This window comes from Ostrinia furnacalis, unplaced genomic scaffold (assembly GCF_004193835.3).
Source record: "Ostrinia furnacalis isolate ACB-3 unplaced genomic scaffold, ASM419383v2 OfSCF0688, whole genome shotgun sequence".
Classification (NCBI taxonomy): Eukaryota; Metazoa; Arthropoda; class Insecta; order Lepidoptera; family Crambidae; genus Ostrinia; species Ostrinia furnacalis.
Window position 1 is genome coordinate 207,281 of NW_021130927.1, and position 9,112 is coordinate 216,392.

The following is a 9,112-nucleotide window of genomic DNA, read 5'->3' on the forward strand; positions in this document are numbered from 1 at the left end:
AAGCCAGTTATAATGAAAGTAAAAAGTAAGACAGATTTCGACCATATACTCGTAATAATGCAAGACGCTACAGTATTAAAAGCTTACCTATTGTTCTCACATTAGCCATGTCAAAATGCAATAGAAGACGGAGGGAAGCCCAACCTTTTCAGCATACTCTATTGCATTGGTTCCTAAAGTGGGGAGCGCGGGTCATCTGTAAGAAACTTGCGACCGCTGATATGCATTCCAGACTGCTCGATACGACCAATAAATAATCTTGACTGGAGGAGGTGGGGGGCACGAAATTTTTTGTATGATCGTAAGGCGGCGCGTCTCAAATAAGTTTGGGAACCAATGCTCTATTGCATAGAAAACAATCGACCAAATCCAAGCTATTTATAAAGCAAGCAAATAAATAACGATTTATTTGCAAACAGAACGATAAGCCCCGGATATAATATCCCATAATAACAATGGTCATACGTCTGACAAAGCATCAATTCACCCTCATAATTACAGAGGCAACAAAGCATTCGAGATAGGCGTTAATGCGTTATGCCATTGTCTCAGAGTCACTCAGAAATCTAAGCGTAGCTCAAGTAGAACAAACAGCACGTGCGTTGTTTTAAACTTTCAGGGTCACTAACATAATTATTATTACTGACGGGATTGCTAAGCCTGGTCCGTGAGCACGTAGAATCCCGTCCAATGACCCCAAGCTACCTATCCCTATCGCTCGCGCTTAATTATGTTGCTGTCGCGCTCACACACTCACTGCGGGCGACCGTCGCACAGTCGCGATAGGGATGGGTAGCTTGGGGTCATTGGACGGGATTCTACGTGCTCACGGACCAGGCTTTACCATGTACCTTAATTTTGAGTACGGGAGGCAATCGTAATAAAAGACTGCGAAAGAGGGTAGACTGATATGTCTGCCCATAACATCTCACCCGCAAGTTTCCTCAGTTACTCCGTGACCATGGTAATTAAGGTACATGGTAGCAATCCCGTCAGTAATAATAATTATAACATTTTTTTTTAGTATGACTAAACGAATACCTAAATACCTTCAGGCTAGTAGTGTGGTTAGATAATAAAGGATTTGCCTCTGGTAAAAAAATCTCTGAACAGGATCGTACGTTTCCCAAACAAGAAATAACTAAGTCCAATTGACTTTTTGTTGAAAACATTTCCGAGGAACATTAAAAATATTTTAAAAATCTATAAATCAACCAACGAGACTGATTTTGATGCGGTTTTTTTGTATCAACAAATCGTCCATTTGCGACGACACTGTGATATATCAAAAACAGTGGTTTTCCAGAAAACGACTTTTTAACTTTTGAATGACCATAACTCTTAAAAGAAGGTTAGGATTACCTAAGTTTGTATGAAACGTTTAAAGATTAACTATTAATGAATTTAAATATTTATAGTAAGACATAAATTTGCGTCTAAATTGATGAAATTATAGCGATTGAAAAAAAAGAGACAACTTATCACGTTGTTCTAGTAAAAAAAAATATTTTGAAGATGGTAAGTTCAGTTGTCACGTTGAAGATGATGTAAAAAAATATATTTATATAAGTCATTATTTAGATAAAACGTTGATCTTGAAATTTTTATTTTTATTTTAATAACATTACAATCAGTAAAAATGAGGTAATTATTGGAACAGGCGAATATTTCGCTTTGCTATGTTAAATTGCACTTATAAAAATATTATCTAAGTAGACAGACAGTTGTATACATACAATATTTAAGCTCACATTAAGTTTTCTTATTCTAAAAACTAATGCTTATCAAAATAAACGAAAAATTCTCAAAAGTAAAATCTCGTAAACTACTACAAAAAAAAACACAGTAAGAGAAACTGTACTAAGTAGGTATGTATGTATGCAGAAGAAAAAATTGTAGGTACCTACTAGGTTAGTAAATAGATATTTTTTAACAGACTAGTTATGACAATTTAATCCTAAAATTATCAACGCAAAAATCGCCGTCCCCGGCGAATAAAATGGCAAAAAAAGCGACATTTTGGTACCTTTTAGGGTGTTTTAATTTTTTATACTTATTTAAAATTAAATTTATAAAAGATTATATTTAAATAATGTATTAATAGAGAAAAATAACAACCACTATTTATAAATAGTGTAGCCATTTTATTGGCGTAGTTTTTCTAAAATAGTTATATTGCAATATTATTATACAAAACAATGTTGCGCCCGCCAAAGTATATTTGGGCAATAAGCGATAAAATTCAGTCAATTGCTGATGATCTGTAATTATATTAAAACATTAAAATACCTTTTTTGCAGAAAGCAAAACATAGCCAATACAGCTAAGTAACATTGAATAATTACATAATAATAAATAAATAAATATCTGGGGTCATCCAACGCATTGCTATTTTAACATACTTCTACTAATAGATAATTTTGTTAGCTATCGTTTTAGATTAAGCTAATCTAAGGCTATCGTATGATAATATAAAATATTTTGCTTGTTGTGTCTGTAAAAACAGACAGTCGTATAAGTATGTTTTATTTGCACTGTATTACTAGTATTTGAACTATTCGTCAAAACGAATGTATGTTTATCAGTCTACATCTACTCGTATTAGTTCCGACGTAGCTCAAAGAGACCTTTTCACAGCGCTCGCATAGCGCTGTTAGTCATGTTGTCGGATTAGGTTGTGGAATTCCTTCAGGCAGTGCATCGCCACAAATGTTAACCTTTGCTTTTTTGCATTGCTAGTCCCCATCTGTAATGATATCTGGAGTAGAGTATTACTGTTTAGCGTATACAACGTGACAAGTAGATATACCATTCAATTTCAATAACATGCATTCTGCAATAACAGAACATCAACAAATGACCTACAACATATTTCCAATATAGGAAAAATTTTCATCATCTACAACGTTACTAGTTAAGATGTCCCGATGATACTTCGATTTTCTTACAAGAATAACGTGACATATAAATAATTTCTCTTTTACTTTGCTTTTTGTTTTAGAAGAACATTGTGATAAGTATGACGTAGCACATTGTCGAATAAAATAAAAATATTTTAAAAACTTACCTTTGTCATCAATACCGCGGTNGAGATGAAACGGATATCCGGTAACTATCCGGTAGGCCGGATATCCGGCCTAAATTTACTATCCGGCCGGATACCGGATAGTAGCTCACTATCCGGCCGGATACCGGATATTAAAAAACTACGACAATTTCCTATTAATAAAATAAAATACATTAATCTTTGAGATAAAAATCAACAAAATGGCTTATAATAATGGCGGCTTTTATTTAAAGTCCAAAAATTTACTAAAAAGCCATATTAATATTAAGGCCTTTCAAAAACTAATTTCTTTTTCTGAGCTATTCACTCTAGTGACAAATACATAAATATTAATTATCTGTTAATGTCGAAATATTGCCAAATAAAATTAGTGATGTACAAGGCTCGAGGCTTCCGAGTCCTTTTGCCGAGAGCTCAGAGTCGTTTACAGGGCTCGCCTCGTTTGTATGAAGCTCGACGACTCGGAAGTCTTTTTTGAGTTCGAGCCTTTTTCGGGGCTCGCCTCGTTTATATGAAGCTTGGAGTCTTTCGCAGAGCTCGAGCCTTTTTGAAAGCCCAGTTACTTTTTGTGTTAAGATCGATTATTTAATAAAACTGCAGAAATTCTGATACCTACAATAAAATACATATTTGAAAAACGTTTTTCACAAAAGGACACAAATTAAATAGGTAATGACTACATACGATTAGAATTATAACTTTTCCCAACAAAATAAAATATAAGTAAATTTTAAGAATCTTATAACAAAAATCAATGTGGGTGATGTTTTTTTATTTTTTTTTGAAGATTTGAGCTCTTTTGAAGGTTCGAGCTCTTTAGAAGGCTCGAGCTCTTTGAAAGCCTCGAGGCATGGCTCAGAGAGCTCGCAGCTCGGCTAAGCTCGGGGCACCGAGCCTACCGAGCTCACTGAGTCTTGCCATTCCGCCTCGAGGCTTCAAAAATAGGACTCGACGCCTCGAGTCTTGTACTATCACTAAATAAAATAGGCGATCTTTTTTTCACTGATGATGGTCTGATGACATGATGCAGTTCAGTCAAATTATGCAGCAAGTAAACTAATTTTATTTTCGCTATTCAATCACACACTCACGATGGCAACCGAAATCGCCCGAATTGATCTGCCCCCTAGACAAGTGGCACAATCTGACATTCTATTCGGACGGATTCGATTTTCAAAAAGTTTGACTAGTCTAGTCTACTAATAGACCCACTGGTCGCGTTCGAAGCACCTTTGCGGCGCTAAATTCGTCACGACATGCAACGAGACAATGGGCCAACTATCCGGCCGCCGGATATCCGGCTATCCGGCCTAGCAGCTGGCCGGATATCCGGTATCCGGTATCCGGCCAAACAACTATCCGTTTCATCTCTAGTTTTAAGTACCCAAAATATTGTAAAGTTATCTCCTGGCCTCCACGAGACAGGCTTGCCTAGTGTGGAGTCCAAGATTAATATGAAAAATTTAATTGTTTTTCTTGCAATAAACGATTTTATTATTTTTTTTTATTATTATTTTTATCGACTGTACTAGGGTTTTTCAAAAAGTATCAAAAAGTTCGCGTTCAGGTAAATGTAATTCTTAAACGCAAAAGTGAACTTAAATGATTTTTTATCAGTTTCTAGTGAAGAATTAAGCTACCTATCCAACTTTTTTTTTCAGATTTATGTGATGGTTAGAAATATCCCACTCTCATTACTTTTTTAACAAATATAGTTACAACTTGTCCCATTCTTGTCCCAATCAACATTAACACTACATTTATAACTAAAGTAAGTAGTCTAATTCACTCAGAGTCAGCACGCGATGGGCAAAAACACAAACATGTTCAGCCATACAAGGTGTGTCGTGATGGAAATTAATTCAATAACGTGAGTGGACAATAATATAACTGATTAGGGTCAGCATAGTTTGGTAATTAACAGGATTTAACAATACTTTTCGTCCACCTACAAGGTGTAACTCTGTCTGTCTGTCTGTGTCGCTTTCACGCCTAAACCACTGAACCGATTTTGATGAAATTTGACATAGAGATAGTTTGAGTCCCGGAAAATGACATAGAATAGTTTTTATCCCGGTTTTTGACAGACAAAATTTACGCGGACGAAGTCGCGGGCGGAAAGCTAGTAGTAGCTCTTATAAAGGTTGCAGGAAGGCACTGAATTCAGGCCACTTCCATCGATCTGGAAATCTGGGGAGGCTATGTGCAGCAGACGTCCTGTTGCTAAAATGATGATGATGATTAACGATTTTAGAGTCTTCACTAATTATTACCACCATTGTTTTTCAAAATGATGGTAGTGCAAGATGTACATTGAAGTGCTAAAAAACTGAATAAAACATGATAAAAATTCGACATGAAATACCACTCAAAGTTTTGTATTATTAGTGAGAAGACCAAATCTCAGTAGAAAGTAAAACACATTTTGATGCATAATAATGGGAATCATAGAAATTACATAAGCAATATTCCAATTCCTATCTCCACCTAACTCATGGTCACACTAGCGCGATAATTTCGCCTTTAATGGAAATTGCCTTAATTACGTTTAATGCCGTGATTGTGCGGGGAGTACGATTGTGTAAATACTTCTAGGGGTCAGCGCTAGTGGGTCGATAAATTGGCAACGGACCGCTCGGCGGTAATTAATTACCAAAATGTTAATTAAAATACGGCGGCGATTTAATCACCTGCAATATGTAAGGTCACTATAATTAGCGTAGGTCAGCGCTTTTTCGCAATAGTTTTAGCATAAAAGGCACCTTTTATGAAAGCACTGAAAGGGAGCGACAATGTTACAAAAACAAATCGTTCATTTCAGCCAAATAACGTCCACTGCTGGACAAAAGCCTCCCCCAAGGATTTCCATAACTACCGATACTGCGCTGCCCGCATTCAAGCTCTTCCCCCGACCTTCACCAGATCGTCTGTCCATCTAGTAGGAAGCTTGCCCACGCTACGTATTCCGGCTCATGGTGTCACTTTTATGCCCCAACGACCTTTGTCTCTACGAGCAATATAATGTAATACCTACCTATAATATGTAAAGACATTTTTCACTCTTACTTTGTCGGGATGTCTAAATACCTATTAGCTCCGAAGAACGTTTACGATAATTAAACTCCACATTTATTTATAATACTTTAATATGGTGTGATGATTAATAAATTATCATATCAAAGCCTGTTATTTTTAAGACAGAACATTACAAACGAGTTCAGACACTCAGCAGTCCGCAAATAGACCCTTACAAAGAGACTTTACCATCATCCAAAAACGAAGGTAAATTATTCACACGTTTGTAGCCACACCGAAAATTAGGCATGCTTTAGTAGAGATGTGCAATATGAGTCTTAATCACGACAAGAATCTTTAAATCTTTTCACTCACACATCTTTTCAAGATAAATCAATCTTAGAAATGTAACTAATAATTTTATTGTAACAAGTAGAAATGCGCATAATAAATCGTTAGACGATTCAAACTACTAAAAGTAAACTTAAAGCAAGAATACTTGCTGAGTTGCACCATTTAAAAGTCAAATATCTGTCAAACTCCATACAAAAAGCACCGGTTATTGGCATTGTTACGGTTAAAATAAGGTGGTGCCAGCCTTAGTTTATGAATATTTTTATTCAATCGTCGTCAATTCTTCAAAGAATATAAATAACACCTATAAATTTCGAAATCCCCAAGACATGCTACGATTTATCTAAGGATTTAAAATTGATTCAATCTTTTGAACAGACATAAATCTTTATAAAACTCTTGTTTACATCACTATGGTTTAGCATAACAATGCAGATAAGCTGTTCCATAGACTTCGCAAATGCAAGCAAGCTTATTAGGTAGCCTCTATTAGTATCGTTTTTCACAATGAGCCCGGGCAAACGCCCCGCCAGCCCCCAACTGTGGGGGTTTTTAAAGATGTCCCCTGCATCGGGGCCCGGCCCACTCAATTCTGATTACGGGTTGCCCGACAGGCCCGCCGAGTTGACCAGACCTGCCGCGCTTGGGTTTCTGTCCCCTCGGTGTTTGGGAGGCGTTCCCCTATCCGTAAGCCAGGAACGCGTCCAATGGCAGACCCAAAACTGCACACGGATTGGCGTCTAATACAACTAAGTTGTCTGTGTCCCCAGCTAGTTTCTGGTAGGACTGTAGGTGACAAATCTCGTGCTGAGTGGTGCTATGCATTTTGCATGGCGCGGCAAGAATTTGGTAAACAGAATGCAGAAGCAGAGTACCACACTGTACCCGTAAGAGACTTTGTGTTTGTAAATCATTAAAATAATTACTTTGCATTACATGAGTACAGATAGTTTAGTACAGAATGTTATTTAACTTTGCCAATTTACTTTAACAGTTTGAAAAACTTTAGTGAAGTCAATTAATTAAGTGAACTTGTTATTATTAATATGTTTTCGCGTGTAATGAAATGCTCGTTTAAAGAAACAGAGTGAAATATTAATTTAAATAAAGATAACAGAACAAAGATAAATTGAATTTATTAAAGATTACTTTGTAATATCGCAAATTAAGAACCTTAAAAAAAGATCGTTTGTTTAGTAAAATCCATGCGCACATTAAATATGTATGATATACATATGTTATGTTATTCCACTACACACTTTGTTAAAGCATTAATATTTTTTGTTATAATTAAAATACATCTACATATATAAAACTCAAAGGTTGACTGACTGACTGACTGACATAGTGATCTATCAACGCACAGCTCAAACCACTGGACGGATTGGGCTGAAATTTGGCATGCAGGTAGATGTTATTACATAGGCTTCCGCTAAGAAAGGATTTTACGAAACTCCACCCCTAAGGGGGTAAAACGGGATCCACGCGTACGAAGTCGCGGGCGGCCGCTAGTCTTTAATAATACTTAACTTAAAGTTTGACCAAATAGTAGCCAGTAGGTAATATTTACCAAGCACTTTGACCACACGGTAAGAATTTGAACAACTGGCACAAAGTGGGACGCATGCACCCGGTGTACTTTGAATTGTAGAATAGTTTCCGCGAATGTTGCTCGAAATTAGGGCAACTAGTTTGGGATTTAAGTCCCTGAGTGCTCCTACATAGTGGTAGATTTACATTTTCGAAGTCTTATCATCAATGTCTATTGTCTATGCCCTTTCTCCAGTAGACGCCTTTTGAATGAAATGATGATCATCAAGCACAGTTTTTTCATAAAGTGCTACTCGTATGCTTTTCTTTCTCTTTTAAGCCAGACAATACTTGCTATCTAAATTATGTCGTCGGTCCATCGAGTTGCCCAGACGTGCACCCAATTCAATCTCTAAGTAGAGGAAAATAAAGAATTGAATGGACTGAAGCAACAATACCTATTTTAATTTTCAAAGAATGCCTAATTACATAAAGTGAAATAAGACCGAGTTACTTTACTTTAACTTTGACAAAGGTAAAATATCTATCAAACTCCATACAAAAAACGCCGGTAATCGTTATAATAGTTACGGTCAAAGTTAGGTGGTGCAACTCAGCTTAAATATTTTTAAAAGCATGTAATCAGTGTCGCATCAAAATTACCTATATGAAGCTTTGGAAAGCTTTAGCCAGTTAATTAAATGCCTGTATTCGGTTGACGCTAGTTCGGCCATTGATGAACTAGGATCATTCAACGTTTAACGAGTTGCTTTACTAGCCTTTGAACAACCAAACTAAAGCTAGGTGATTGCAATTTAGTACAATTTTGGGTCGCTTAGAGCGCTAGCAGTAATCTAACATGGCGGCAGGAGCTCAAACAGCTGATATTATTTAAATTTTGGTTGATAAAGTGTCGTGTTCGTGTTTGGTTAAAGAGACAAGACTTATTTTCATTTTTAATACTAAATGATAACTTGAACCAGTTAATTACGAGAAGTGCTGAACGGTTTCCTACCATCTCAGTAAGTTGCGTTTAAATTAATAGAGCTTGATTTAAGTATCGCAAGAAAAAAGAACTTTTCTTCTTCTTTGCTATCAAACCATAGCAAATAAAAGAAAATGAATTTTAGAACAAAACTCACAATT